General features: G+C 38.1%; 1 long non-coding RNA gene across 2 annotated transcripts; it reads left to right on the top strand.

Annotated features, from left to right (window-relative positions):
• The first annotated feature begins 6,830 nt into the window (after nucleotides 1–6,830).
• LOC136233539 (uncharacterized) lies at nucleotides 6,831–15,570 on the top strand. Of its 2 annotated transcripts, XR_010690876.1 has the most exons (4): nucleotides 6,831–7,229; nucleotides 7,434–7,490; nucleotides 14,393–14,449; nucleotides 15,338–15,570. It is a non-coding gene; the product is annotated as an uncharacterized lncRNA (long non-coding RNA). The 2 variants fall into 2 exon arrangements; XR_010690875.1 differs by lacking the exons at nucleotides 6,831–7,229; nucleotides 7,434–7,490 and adding an exon at nucleotides 13,800–14,158.
• The last annotated feature ends 388 nt before the right edge of the window (nucleotides 15,571–15,958 follow it).

Raw genomic sequence — 15,958 nt, 5'->3', positions numbered from 1 at the left:
TTAACTAAGTTTACTTTCTTTTCCATTAAATCATCATATGAATCAAAATTAGAATATCTATGTATTCATGTCCCTGGCTAATCATTTTTCCTCCAACAAATTTGTTTCAAACGATCATAATCAACTGAAATTGTTCAAATTTCTTAAACACTGCAACCTAGATCTATTCAAATTGGTTTTATTCATATACATATAAAGATCTTATAAGAATTTAATCTAGATTTGTGCATGTTTATTTTATCTTAAACATTCAAGGCTATTCCTAATAGTTTTTAATAAAATAATAGTCAAAGAGCTCCTGTATGTTTACATCTCTCTCACTCACTCTATTTAGCCATTCCCAAATAGCCATGGTTACATCTCTCTCACTCTCTCTATTTAGTGAAGGCAGTGAGAGCTCTTGTACGTTTCTTTATGGATTTTTTTTTCTAATATGCAGTATGTGATAATTGGACAAGTCAGCTTGAACTAAGACCTGATCAAATACAATCAATTAATTTATTCTGTTCATGAGATGTTTGAAAGATAGAAGTAATTATGAATAAGAGACAAAGATGAAGAGAAGATAGTGACCCGATCCTCTTTTGCAAACAATGAAGACAAAGATAACAGTAAAGGTGAAGCTCTTGTTGGGTATACATCCCAATGTTGGGGTTTAGTGTCCTATAGACAATTGTTGCAGGATACAAACTTATTGTAAATGAATTGTTCTTTATATCATTTGTTTTAATAAGATATATGTTTAATAACTATATAAAGGCAAACCCTTTTACAGCACTAAATAAAGTCTAATAAAAGGAAATCCGTAAGTTTGTTTAAAGTGATTATAAAGTGTTCATACAAGCATGAAGTGAGACAAGACTTTATAATAAACTAATAAACTGAGAGGAGAAACCGTACCCTATTAGATATGGTACGGTCCATGATGAGCATGGCCTTACTTCCAAAGATGTTCTGGGGCTATGCCTTAGAAACTGCCCTCTTCACCCTAAATCGAGTACCAACTAAATCCGCTAGTTCCACACCGTATGAATTGTTCGTTGGTAGGAAACCTGTGTTCTCATTTATGAGAGTATGGGGTTGTTCGGCATATGTCAAACGCATTGCGTCCGACAAATTAGATTCTAAATCTGATAAATGTTTCTTCATTGGATATCCCAAAGAGACCGTAGGGTATTACTTCTATCATCCAGATGATCAGAAAGTAATAGTATCCAGATACGCAACCTTCTTAGAGAAAGAGTTTCTCGAAGAAACACAAAAGGGAAGCGTGATTGAACTCGACGAAGTTCAAGAGGAAGAGACGCCGACTGAAACAACAGAAGCGGTTGAAGTACCCGAAGAAGTCCCATTAGATGAGACTCCAGTGGCACCTATTCGTAGATCACGAAGAGTTCGTGAACTCCCAATTAGATATGGTTTTCTAATGGGAGATGATGACGAGGTTCCCGTGTTAGACGACGAACCCGAAAACTACGAAGAGGCTCTTACTAGTCCAGATTCTAAAGCATGGCTTGAGGCCATGGATTCTGAAATGGATTCCATGTATACTAACCAAGTGTGGACTTTGGTTGATCCACCCGAGGGGATAAAACCCATTGGGTGCAGGTGGATCTTCAAAAGGAAGACTGACATGGATGGAAAGGTTAGCACCTACAAGGCTAGGTTGGTAGCGAAAGGATATCGTCAAAAACAAGGTGTTGATTATGACGAAACCTTCTCTCCAGTTGCTATGTCCAAATCAATCAGAATCATGCTTGCAATTGCCGCTCATTTTGATTATGAGATTTGGCAAATGGATGTGAAAACAGATTTCCTAAACGGAAACCTGCTTGAGGATGTATACATGATGCAACCTGAAGGTTTCATATCAAAGGATGCAAATAAAGTTTGCAAACTTCAGAGATCCATTTATGGACTCAAGCAAGCATCTAGAAGCTGGAATAAGCGTTTTGACGAAACCATAAAACAATTTGGTTTCGAACAAAATTGCGAGGAAGCTTGCATTTACAAGAAAGCAAGTGGGAGCTCTATAGCATTTCTCATACTATATGTGGACGATATACTATTAATGGGAAATGACATTGCTCTATTACAATCGGTAAAAGTATGGTTATCCGGTAACTTCTCAATGAAAGACCTTGGTGAAGCAGCCTATATACTTAGTATAAAGATCTATAGAGATAGATCGCGTAGACTGCTTGGTCTTTCACAGGCTACATACATTGAAAAGGTGCTAAATCGGTTTAGCATGCTTGAATCGAAACGAGGTAACTTACCCATGGTACATGGAGTGAAGTTAAACAATCATCAATGTCCTAAAACTGATGATGACAAACGACGCATGGCTGTAGTCCCGTATGCCAGCGCGATCGGTTCGATTATGTATGCTATGCTATGCACTAGACCTGACGTAGCGTTCGCGTTATCAGTAACGAGTCGTTACCAAGGGAATCCGGGAGACGAGCATTGGATTGTCGTCAAGAACATTCTTAAGTACTTGAGAAGGACTAAAGATATGTTCCTAGTGTACGGAGAAGGAGATCTGAAAATTGAAGGATTTTCAGACGCTAGTCATCTCACAGATGAGAATGATTTTAAATCCCAATCAGGATACCTGTTTATCTTGAATGGGGGCGCGGTCAGTTGGAAGAGTTCCAAGCAGGGAAGCGTGGCTTTCTCTACGACCGAGTCAGAGTACATCGCTGCTGCGGAAGCGGCAAAGGAAGCGGTTTGGATTAGAAAGTTCATTATAGAACTAGGAGTGGTGCCTGACATTGTCAATCCCATTACTCTGTACTGTGATAACAATGGAGCCATTGCGCAAGCAAAGGAACCACGGTCTCATAATGCATCCAAACACTACCTAAAGCGATACCACATCATCAGAGAGATTGTGGCTAGAGGAGATGTGAGAATAGAAAGAGTACCTACCGAGGACAACGTTGCAGATCCGTTGATAAAGCCGTTAGCCCAGAAAGTACATGATCGTCATTTGACTTCTACTGGGATAAGTTTTAGAAACAATTGGCTTTAGTCCAAGTGGGAGTATGTTGGGGTTTAGTGTCCTATAGACAATTGTTGCAGGATACAAACTTATTGTAAATGAATTGTTCTTTATATCATTTGTTTTAATAAGATATATGTTTAATAACTATATAAAGGCAAACCCTTTTACAGCACTAAATAAAGTCTAATAAAAGGAAATCCGTAAGTTTGTTTAAAGTGATTATAAAGTGTTCATACAAGCATGAAGTGAGACAAGACTTTATAATAAACTAATAAACTTAAAACCACCCCAAGTCAAGTGAGATGTTTAGGATTGACATATCACTGTTGAGACTTGTATGTAACAATGTCTTCTGTCCGACAGAAAGCTGATCTCACAAGCTTCACATATATAGATATCTGGACAGTTACATAGATCCGATGAAACGTCGTTCATTAGGATTGGGGATCCGATTTGAGATAACAGGATGGGTAGATTCGTCCTTGTCACCTGTTCATCTCATTGGTATTAATAGGTATAAATAATCCTCAGACTCAAAGGAATGTTAATTGGTCATCCTGAATTACTGAATGTGAGACTTTGATCGCGTGGTCCCACGATCCTTAACAGAGATGACTCTGGGGTGTGAACTGCAAAGGTTGGGTGTCACAGGAGGTAATGTCAGGGTAGTTATACATTGGATTGAGCATTTATCACTCCCGACGAATGGGAGATACGTCCAAGGATCGCTTGTGGAAGACTCGACTCTAAATCCTTGCAAGGTGATAGCTTAAGAGTAGAAATACAGATTTCACTTAACCTATCTATTTGAGTTGACTCGGCCTGTACAAGTTAAACGAACGTCTCGCTATATATGACTTGACATCATCCATAGTCATAAGATTCAGTTTAAGGATGTAGTTGATAAATGATCGAATTATACTGTAACTAATACGGAAGGGTTAACGGCAGAATCAACCTGTCTTCTTAACGGACTCTGGGGGAATGATTACGGACATGCCGATAACATGCTCTGTTCATCATTCCGTTATGCAAGGATTAAATATAATTCTTGGAGAAATTAATTTAATAGTTGCATACGGCCAGAAGTAGTAAGGACCTAATGGATCACACATAAGACTTGGAAACAAAAGAGAGATGGATCTGATTAATAGATGGAAGCCCAGTTGAGCCCAGTAAGGCCCATGGATAAAGGGGGTCGAAATTATATGTATTAAAGGAAGGGAATTAATTTATTCCACTCTTCCTAATTGGATTAGGATTGTGAAATTAAATTAATTAAGAGATAATCAAGTTAGGAGTTATTAATTGGATTAATGTCCTCCTATTATTATCTAACTAGGTTACTTATTATTATCCTAATTATATTAGATATATAGTAAGATAATAATTAGAAATCCTATTCCGAATTGGATTGCTATTAAGTAACCTAATCCTATCTAACTAGGGTTTAGAGACAAGATAATATATATACCCCTTACCTAGTGAATTTCGATACACACTCTAGCCCCACCCCTTGTGATTTTCGAAATCTACTAGCTAGAGAGAGAAAGTGAATTCCATCCCCAAGTTCGTGGACAAGAATTCATTCGGCATTCCATCGATCGATTAATCTAATTCATCCCTCTTTCTCCTTGATCTTGTGTTGGTTAATTAGAGGTAATCTATTTTGGTTACATCTCATAAGGGTTGATTCTAATTTAACCTCACCGTGTTCACGAAAGAAGAAAAACAATCAAAAGGGAGAAATTCGTTACATCAGGTCAGTTCACTATTTCGAGGATTCCCGGAGATTGAACCGTCGGATCGTCGCGATGTTTGGACAGTAGCTTCTAGACACATTCTTTCACGTTTCCACCGAAGGGATCGTCGTTCGGAGGTCTGGAAGGTCTATTTCGAATAGGGGCAGATTGGTAAACAGTTTACATCTCCTTTGAAGTTGTGGGCACTTCGTTTGCAACGGTAGATTGATCATCGAAAGGTATATCTTCTTATCCCTCTTTATATGAAATAACGATTAACGGATCCTATGGTTAAAAGGAAGTAGGCTAAAATTTTTATATTTCCGCTGCTATACCTTAGCCCTATTTCCAACACCCAAGTCCCACATCGGAAAGATACAAGGGAGTTGCATAGTTTATAAAGAAGTTCACCAACTACATTAGTATGAGGCCTTTTGGGAAGGAGCCCAAAAACAAATCCGTACGTGTTTGGCCCAAAACGGACAATATCATACTAATGGTGGAGCTGTAGGTGAACTTGTGACCCCGTGACAAATGGTATCAGAGCCTGTAGTGTGCTAGCTGCGCAGTTTACCGAGCCCTCCGTTGGCCGCGGTGGCGAGTCTAAAAGTGGACCGCAAGTGGTGTGCTCGAATGGAGCACGAGTAGGCAGGAAACCGCAATGAACAATTCGCCAAGCACTCCGAGGTGCCACGGTGCCGGGTCCTAAGCAAACAGGGCTGAGCGCAGAAGCGTCGCTCGCACCCTGGAACCTCGAGTCAGACCGCACGAGGATATGGATGAGGCAGAGGGCCTTCGAGTCATGGTCGACATCGAGGGGGTGTCGGAAGTGGGTGTTTCGCCAAGCAGCGCGAAATACGAGCAGGCATGGAATCTGCACACTGATCCTAGCGAGCAGAAGTCGTGCACGAGGACGTTGCATGAATTGAGTGGGGGAGTATGTCACGACCCGAATTCGTGACGCACAGACGATGCGGGTGCTTGCTGGTTGATCTTGAAATGTGGGATGTGGGATTAGCGATAAGGTTGACTACGTGCTATTTAGATGGCATCCTCTCCCGAGTTGTCGATGGAAGGGTGCACATCTAGGCACTAAACTAGTTCGGGAGCTGATCCTACTCCCTTGATGAGCCCATGGGAGGGCGAAAACCAGTGAGCATGGAGATGACAAGGCTGACCTCAAGGAGTCTTAGAGATTTCCGGAATAAATGTACTTGATTGGATCGGAATCGATTTCCAGAATCTCCAAATTGGCAGACCGAAATTTTCACTCTAATCTTAGAGATTCATTGTTAGGAATCCCCGATCCAATCCCGAAGATTCTTGAATCCCCGAACTGGACCGAACTGTGCACACTCATATCCACAGCAAGTCAACAACTCACCACTTCCTAATAATTTGAAATTATGGTTCGATATTCATATGTTAATTTTAGGAATTAATTAATCTACTTTTGAAGTTGGAAATTTTATCATTTGACTGTAAAAACTTTTCATTCTTTAAATTTAAGGGGTGTTAAAATAACTGATCAAACTGTTGTCCGAACAGAAAACCGAAAATCCGAATTGAAAGTAGTCTAAATTGCCCCTTTAAATTTAGTATTTGTCCATCTTATCTTTATAGTTACTATGGGATGTACTGAATAATCTAATACTTTTGATAAAATCTTAGCAATTTGTTCAAGTTCATCTATGGCGTATGTTTTAATCTTTAGTTTGATTTGCATAACTTGGGATTGTTGAATGTCAAATCAAATAAGTCATGTAATCCATTTAAGCTACTTATGTTATTTGATTTTTGATTTTGTTTTGACTCTGAGCCTTGCTAGAGGACAAACAAGGTGTGTGAGGAAGTTGTTACCACCATGTAACATCTAAATAATTATGCATAATTAAGAATAAATAAATAATGACAATAGGAATAAATAAGTAAATAAAAGAAAATGACTAGTTCCTTTTTTGTCAAAAGAAAAGAAGAGGGAAAAGAAATAGGTGAATGTTATTATTATTAATTATTATTATTATTAATTATTATTATTATTATATTATTATCAATAGTTTGGTGGAGTTGGGGTTTGGAGATACGAATATCAGAACCAAACTCATCCCTGCGCAGCTTTTGTTTTCTTTTTTTTCCAATCCTAACTTCCTTCATAACTCCCTACTCCGATTACATCTTGAAGCGAAAATCATACCATTGAATTCCTTATTTCATAAGGAAGATTTTGAGACCACTATTCATATTTTTCTGACCAAAAAGGGTGACGACCGGAGCGGGTATTTTCACCGGGAAAGTGTAGATCCCGACCTTTTTGGCACTTTTAGTAGTGAAAGGAGTATATTTTTGGATTCCTTTGAACGTCGGCTATCTCGTGGTAGTCTCAGTTCGCACTTCCGACAAGTCTGACGGAATTCCGACAACCGGCCACCGCTTTCCGGCGAGGCTCCGGTGAGCGTTTTTCAACCAGAAATTACCCGGTATAGGTTCTGATATATGTGATGTTTTTCTAAATTATTAGTCTTCTATCATAATTGAATTTTTAAAGGTTAGAATTTTAGATTTAAGTAAATGGCTATTGATTAATTAGAGGGATTAGGGACATTCAAAACATACATTGCATATCTATCATTTTTTTTAAAGAAACACGAATTAATTATAGGAATGCATTTTTATATTTATAGGGGAGGAAGAAACGGGTGAACAAGAACTCGAACAATTTGATTAACTTGGAACGAGAGGTAATCATAATTATTAATATTTATATGTTTATATATATATATATATATATATATATATATATATATATATATATCTATATATGAATTGTATAAAGAAATATATATGTGTGAGGTGATGATGAACCATGCTATGGATTGCTATATGTGCATAAATTTGCTATGACTATTATATGTTGTGGATTATTGTTCCAGGAAAAGGGAATTTGGTATATAGTGTTGATGTTTTGGAAATTTGGTATATGCTGTGGATTATATTTGAATTGTTGTTGGCCTTAGCTGAGCAAATGGTGAGGAATAATTATTATTTAGTTGGATAGAATCAAATTTAAAGTCATAGATTACGCAACGATGGGATATATAAATGTCTGAAATTTGGATATGGTAGTGCTTAAATTCGCAGATGATACATATTATTTTGATCATATATTGAAGTAATTATTTTACAAGGTGATTGTCTATGGCAGAATAACAATACGTATCATTTTAAAATCTCACTTAATTAGCTAGCTTAAGTGGGTAGGTACAATGGTCTGGAGGTTTGTTGATACTGTGATCACAGGCACCTAGGTAGGGTGTTATTTTACTCTGATTGAATTTGTACTGTGTCCTAAAACTGGGGGCGATAGCAGTACCGTATTGTTTGGATAATTGTTATAAGGTTGAAAGGATATATGTCCTACGATTGAACATTGTTAACCATGTGACCATTGGACATATTTCACTTAGGTTTAGCTAGGGCCCTTAAAACTAAATATATTAACCTTGGGATATTATTTATAGTCAAGATTCTGGTTTGTTATGTTATCTGGCTAAATATAATAGGTGTGACTGATATATATTTATATATGTATACGTATGAATATTTGTAATTATGCTTATTGAGTAGGCAGCTCACCCCTTGCCATATTTTTTTCAGGCTAGGTTCAGAGGTTCTCCTATTTGCTAGATTTTCAGGGTTATCCTTCGTTCAGGCTGGCAAGCATAAGCGTCTCATTCCTATTAGAAATTTTGTAGGCATTCATTAGGATTTATTATATTATTGGTTTGGATTATTTGCTTAAATTTAAGCGAATATTGTTGATGGATTAAATTATTTGGTTGGTTATTTAACCTTTTGGTTATGATACTTTGATAGATGGAAATAAATAGAGAGCCTTTATGTATTTATGTCGATATTTATGCTTAATTATGATAATTATTTGGTTCCTATGCGTTTTCAATGTGACTCGGGATTGGGGTTACATTTAATGGTATCAGAGCGTCAGTTTTACGATTCTTAGGGAGTATTAGAGGTGGTATGACATTCTCAGGATTTAGAACCTGCCATAAACATGCATACTTTATCATGATACTTAATATTAATGTTTTCACATTTCAAAATCATGTCATCTAATGGGAATGAGAATGCTGGCCAAGCATCTAGTGAAGGGTTTGTAGGTCAGAGTGCACCCACTAGGCTAGGTGGAAATTCTTCATTAGGCGTACCTAACTTGGCACCAGCAATGCAACAATTCGTTGAAGCTATAGGCACAATGGCGGCCCAGTTACAAAATCAGTTTCAGAATATGCAAGCACATGCACCACCGGCTCCATCTTTTGACAGAAACTTAGAGGGCATCAGAAGGTTAGGAGCTGAGACCTTTAAGGGGACACTAGACCCCGAGGAAGCAGAAATTTGGCTTATAAAGGTTGAGGACGTGTTGAACTCAATGAACTTCCCACTTGAGAGTAGAGTGAGGTACACCGTGACACTCATTGATGGTGATGCATTGATCTGGTGGAAAGCAGTGATGAGGGGTAGAGATGATCAAGCAGTCACATGAGAAGATTTCAGGAATTTATTCAATGACAAGTATTGTTCTCAAGAATATCGAGATGAAAAACAGATGGAATTTATGAATCTGAAACAGAACGAGATGACAGTAGCTGAGTATGAGAACCGTTTTGCTGCATTATCCCGGTATGCACCACTTATGACTGAAGATGAACGATGTAGAAGATTTGAGAGCGGTCTGACCCCTAGAATCAAAGCTTGTGTAGCCAATTGTGTCAAAAATTATCGTATCCTCCATGAGACAACTGCTAAAGGTGAGAAGGCTTTTAATGAAGGGGAGACACTAGCAGCTAAGAGAGCTAGATCTGAGAGTCAGGGAGAGCAGGGTCGATCGACCAAGAGAAGTGGATCGCACTCCTTCTCTAGTGGAAGGGGCAGTTTTTCGCAGAGTGGTAGTAGCCATCGAAGAGGAGGTAGATATGGGGGTAGCAGATCAGTGAATTCTGGCCAAGTTTCAGGTGGTCATAGCACTTATAGCTCACCATCTATAGGGAGCAATAGAGAGCCTGGTAGTGGATTAGGGAGTGGTTTTAGAGGAGGTACAAGATCATATTCTGTTCCTGCTTGTGAGATATGTGGACGACATCATAGAGGAGAGTGTTGGGAGCTTCAAAAGATCACTTGTTTTGGGTGTGGCGAGTTAGGCCATTATAAAAACAAGTGCCCATATGTCATAGGGACTGGTGGCGCGACTTCATCTGGAATAGCAGGCGAGGTGGAGGTCGTGGATCCAATGCTGGTGGTGGACAAAATGGTGTGACAGGCACTCAGGCTCAGACACAAGGTACCCCGAGAGCATTCAAGATGACTAGAAATGAAGCGGCCATTTCACCTGATGTGATATCTGGTACCATTACTATCTTTGATACTCCTGCTTTTGTATTGATAGATTCTGGGTCAACCCATTCATACATAACATCTATTTTTACTTTGAAAATGTCTGGGAAAGTAGAGCCTCTAGGTTATGATTTGAGGGTACACATGCCAACTGGGGATAGTGTAGTAGTGAACAAGGTTGTAAAAGATTGTCCTATAAGAGTGAGTGAGAGAGAATTTCCAACTAATTTAACTGTTTTAGATTTTAATGAGTTTGATGTGATCTTGGGTATGGACTGGCTTTCACAATATAGGGCAGTAGTAGACTGCTATTCTAAAGAGGTAACATTGGGTACCGATGAGGGTAACAGGGTACTATTTGTAGGAGAAAGGTCAATGATGCCTTCGTGTCTAGTGTTAGCAGTTCAGGCTTTTCGGTGGATTAGAGAGGGGAGTGAAGCCTTATTGGCACACATTATTGATACAAGAGTTGAGGATACAAAATTAGAAGCTATCCCCGTAGTGAGGGAGTTTCCTGAGGTATTCTTAGACGATCTTCCTGGATTACCACCTAGTAGGGAGGTTGACTTCACCATTGAGACCATATCGGGGGTTCCTCCTATATCCATTGCACCGTATCGAAAGGCACCGGTGGAGTTGCAGGAGTTGAAGAAGTAATTAGAGGAGCTATTGCAGAAAGGATTTGTGAGACCTAGCACTTCACCTTGGGGTGCACCGGTCTTGTTTGTCAAGAAGAAGGATGGAAGCATGAGGTTATGCATTGACTATAGGCAGCTAAATCGGGTAACAATTAAAAACAAGTATCCTTTGCCCCGAATAGATGACCTTCTGGATCAGTTGAAGGGAGCTCGCTACTTCTCTAAGATTGACCTGAGATCAGGCTATTGGCAGTTGAGAGTGGCAGATTCTGACATTCCAAAAACTGCTTTTCGCACGAGGTACGGTCACTTTGAATTTCTTGTAATGCCATTTGGACTTACAAATGCTCCTGCAGCTTTTATGGCAATGATGAATAAGACCTTTCAACCATACTTAGACCAGTTTGTTGTCGTTTTCATTGATGATATACTGGTGTACTCGCGAACGACAGAAGAACATGAGCATCATTTGAGGATAGTGCTTCAAATCCTAAAAGAACAACAAATGTATGCAAAGTTCAGTAAGTGTGAATTCTGGATGGAGCAGGTAGTATTCTTAGGCCATGTGGTATCCGGTGAAGGTGTTAAGCCTGATCCCTCTAAGGTAAAGGCAGTTATGGAGTGGGAAGCACCAAAGAATGTGACAGAGGTGAGAAGTTTTCTTGGTTTGGCTGGTTACTATAGAAGGTTTGTGGAAGGTTTTTCAATAATTGCGGCGCCTTTAACTAAACTGTTGAAAAAGGGAGCTATATTTCAGTGGAATGAGAAGTGTCAAGAGAGTTTTGATGAGTTGAAGAAAAGTCTGACATAAAATCTAGTTCTTGTTTTACCATCTGAGGGTGGAGGATTTGTTGTGTATACGGATGCTTCAGGATAAGGGTTAGGATGTGTTCTAATGCAAAATGGAAAGGTGATAGCTTATGCTTCTAGGCAATTGAGGCCTCATGAGAAGAATTATCCTACACATGATTTGGAGTTAGCAGCAATAGTTCATGCTTTAAAGATATGGAGACACTATTTGTATGGAGAGACGTTTCAGATTCTGACCGATCATAAGAGTCTGAAATATATCCTCACTCAGAGGGAGTTGAATTTGAGACAAAGAAGGTGGATTGAGTTGTTAAAAGATTATGATTGCACGATAGATTACCATACGGGAAAGGCTAATGTAGTTACAGACGCCTTAAGTAGGAAGAATTCTGGTTTGCTAAGAAAAATGAACCCTTTACATGAAATGAGATCTATGGATGTTCAACTGAGAGTCGATGAGGTAACTGGACTTATGGCTACCTTACAACTGAAACCAGACTTGAGGGAGAGAATTAGATTGGCACAGATGCAAGATCCCTTCTTATAGAGAATGTATGAGAGAGTGAAACAAGGAAAGAAACCAAACATTACAGTTGAGGAGGATGGATTAATGGTAATGGGAAACCAAATTTGTGTCCCAGACATGGATAATTTGAGACTAGAGATTATGAAGGAGGGACACAATTCTCCTTATGTTATGTATCCTGGTATGACTAAGATGTATAGGAATTTAAGATCCTATTATTGGTGGCCCGCCTTAAAGAAAGATGTGGCAGAATTTGTTTCCAAGTGTCTGACTTGTCAACAAGTCAAGATTGAACACCAAGCTCCTGCTGGGAAGCTGAAGCCTTTAGCTATTCTAGAATGGAAGTTGGAACGGATTACTATGGACTTTGTAGTTGGCTTACCGAGGACTAAAAGGAAGCAGGATAGTATTTGGGTGATTGTGGACCGACTAACAAAGTCTGCTCATTTTTTACCAATGCGAAAGACCGATCCAATGGACAAATTGGCCAAGATGTACGTAGCTGAGATAGTGAGGCTGCATGGTATACCCATCTCTATTGTGTCAGACAGAGATCCCCGATTTACCTCTAGATTCTGGGGTAGTTTACAGTTAGCTATGGGAACAAAACTAAACTTCAGTACTGCTTTTCATCCTCAGACTGATGGGCAGTCCGAGAGGACCATTCAGACTTTGGAGGATATGATGCGAGCTTGTGTACTTAACTTTTAGGGAGATTGGGACATGTACTTGCCGTTGATTGAATTGGTTTATAATAATAGCTTCCATAGTAGTATTGGTATGGCACCCTATGAAGCACTTTATGGGAGACCTTGTAGAAGTCCAGTTTGCTGGGATGTTGAGGGTATGAGATAGTTAGAAGGACCTGAATTAGTTCAGGAAACGGTAGAGAAGATAAACATGGTGAAGAAATGCCTCAAAGCAGCTCAAGAACGACAAAAGACTTATGCAGATCAACACAGGAGAGAAATGGAGTATGAAGTTGGGGACAAAGTATTTCTGAAAGTATCTCCATGGAAGGGGATAGTACATTTTGGCAGACGAGGAAAACTGAATCCAAGGTTCATTGGACCTTACGAAATTATTGAACGGATCGGACCATTGGCGTATAGGTTAGACCTTCCGAGTGAACTATCTCAGATTCACAATGTGTTCCATGTATCCGTATTAAGGAGATATAAGTCGGACCCGAGCCATATGATTTCTAAGCCAGAGATTGAGGTGGTAAACAAGAACCTAACAGTCAAGGAAAAGCCAGTAGAAATTTTAGAGAGGCAAATACGGAAGCTGAGGAGCCGAGAAATGCCTATGGTACGAGTAAGATGGAGTCACAACAAGTCGCTCAAAGAGGCAACTTGGGAACTGGAAGAAAACATGATGGAACAATATCCGTATCTGTTTGAACATACTGGTATGTAAATTTCGGGGCCGAAATTTCTTTTAAGGAGGGTAGAATTGTAACATCTAAATAATTATGCATAATTAAGAATAAATAAATAATGACAATAGGGATAAATAAGTAAATAAAAGAAAAGGACTAGTTCCTTTTTTGTCAAAAGAAAAGATGAGGGAAAAGAAATAGGTGAATGTTATTATTATTAATTATTATTATTATTATATTATTATCAATAGTTTGGTGGAGTTGGGGTTTGGAGATACGAATATCAGAACCAAACTCATCCCTGCGCAGCTTTTGTTTTCTTTTTTTTCCAATCCTAACTTCCTTCATAACTCCCTACTCCGATTACCTCTTGAAGCGAAAATCATACCATTGAATTCCTTATTTCATAAGGAAGATTTTGAGACCACTATTCATATTTTTCTGACCAAAAAGGGTGACGACCGGAGCGGATATTTTCACCGGAAAAGTGTAGATCCCGACCTTTTTGGCGCTTTTAGTAGTGAAAGGAGTATATTTTTGGATTCCTTTGAACGTCGGCTATCTCGTCGTAGTCTCAGTTCGCACTTCCGACAAGTCTGACGGAATTCCGGCAACCGGCCACCGCTTTCCGGCGAGACTCCGGTGAGCGTTTTTCAACCATAAATTACCCGGTATAGGTTCTGATATATGTGATGTTTTTCTAAATTATTAGTCTTCTATCATAATTGAATTTTTAAAGGGTTAGAATTTTAGATTTAAGTAAATGGCTATTGATTAATTAGAGGGATTAGGGACATTCAAAACATACATTGCATATCTATCATTTTTTTTAAAGAAACACGAATTAATTATAGGAATGCATTTTTATATTTATAGGGGAGGAAGAAACGGGTGAACAAGAACTCGAACAATTTGATTAACTTGGAACGAGAGGTAATCATAATTATTAATATTTATATGTTTATATATATATATATCTATATATGAATTGTATAAAGAAATATATATGTGTGAGGTGATGATGAAACCATGCTATGGATTGCTATATGTGCATAAATTTGCTATGACTATTATATGTTGTGGATCATTGTTCTAGGAAAAGGGAATTTGGTATATAGTGTTGATGTTTTGGAAATTTGGTATATGCTGTGGATTATATTTGAATTGTTGTTGGCCTTAGTTGAGCAAATGGTGAGTAATAATTATTACTTAGTTGGATAGAATCAAATTTAAAGTCATAGATTACGCAACGATGGGATATATAAATGTCTGAAATTTGGATATGGTAGTGCTTAAATTCGCAGATGATACATATTATTTTGATCATATATTGAAGTAATTATTTTACAAGGTGATTGTCTATGGTAGAATAACAATACGTCTCATTTTAAAATCTCACTTAATTAGCTAGCTTAAGTGGGTAGGTACAATGGTCTGGAGGTTTGTTGATACTGTGATCACAGGCACCTGGGTACGGTGTTATTTTACTCTGATTGAATTTGTACTGTGTCCTAAAATTGGGGGCGATAGCAGTACCATATTGTTTGGATAATTATTATAAGATTGAAATGATATATGTCCTACGATTGAACATTGTTAACCATGAGACCATTGGACATATTTCACTTAGGTTTAGCTAGGGCCCTTAAAACTAAATATATTAACCTTGGGATATTATTTATAGTCAAGAGTCTGGTTTGTTATGTTATCTGGCTAAATATAATAGGTGTGACTGATATATATTTATATATGTATACGTATGAATATTTGTAATTATGCTTATTGAGTAGGCAGCTCACCCCTTGCCATATTTTTTTTCAGGCTAGGTTCAGAGGTTCTCCTATTTGCTAGATTTTCAGGGTTATCCTGCGTTCAGGCTGGAAAGCATAAGCGTCTCATTCCCATTAGCAATTTTGTAGGCATTCATTAGGATTTATTATATTATTGGTTTGAATTATTTGCTTAAATTTAAGCGAATATTGTTGATGGATTAAATTATTTGGTTGATTATTTAACCTTTTGGTTATGAGACTTTGATAGATGGAAATAAATGGAGAGCCTTTATGTACTTATGTCGATATTTATGCTTAATTATGATAATTATTTGGTTCCTATGCGTTTTCAATGTGACTCGGGACGGGGTTTACACACCATTTTATATAATTACTTAAGTCATTTTTTATGTAATTTTTTTTGTGTGTGTTTTATGACTGGTTTGTCCAATTATTTTTAGTGTATTTTACCTTATTCTTATCTTGATTATAGTTTTGAGTAATTTTAGGTGTTTTGGGACTTAAAACAAAGTAATCTGAGAAATCTTTCCAAAGAGATTCCAAAATTAGAAGAAAAACTAAAACGTGCCTAAAAACTCCATAACCTTCCTTAGTAAATTCTAGGGATAAGTACAAAAAAAAAAATCTGTGGTATACCGGTTTTGCGAAC

This window comes from Euphorbia lathyris, chromosome 6 (assembly GCF_963576675.1).
Source record: "Euphorbia lathyris chromosome 6, ddEupLath1.1, whole genome shotgun sequence".
Lineage (NCBI taxonomy): Eukaryota > Viridiplantae > Streptophyta > Magnoliopsida > Malpighiales > Euphorbiaceae > Euphorbia > Euphorbia lathyris.
The sequence above is the reverse complement of the archived record's forward strand: the minus strand, read 5'-3'. Positions and strand labels throughout refer to the sequence as shown.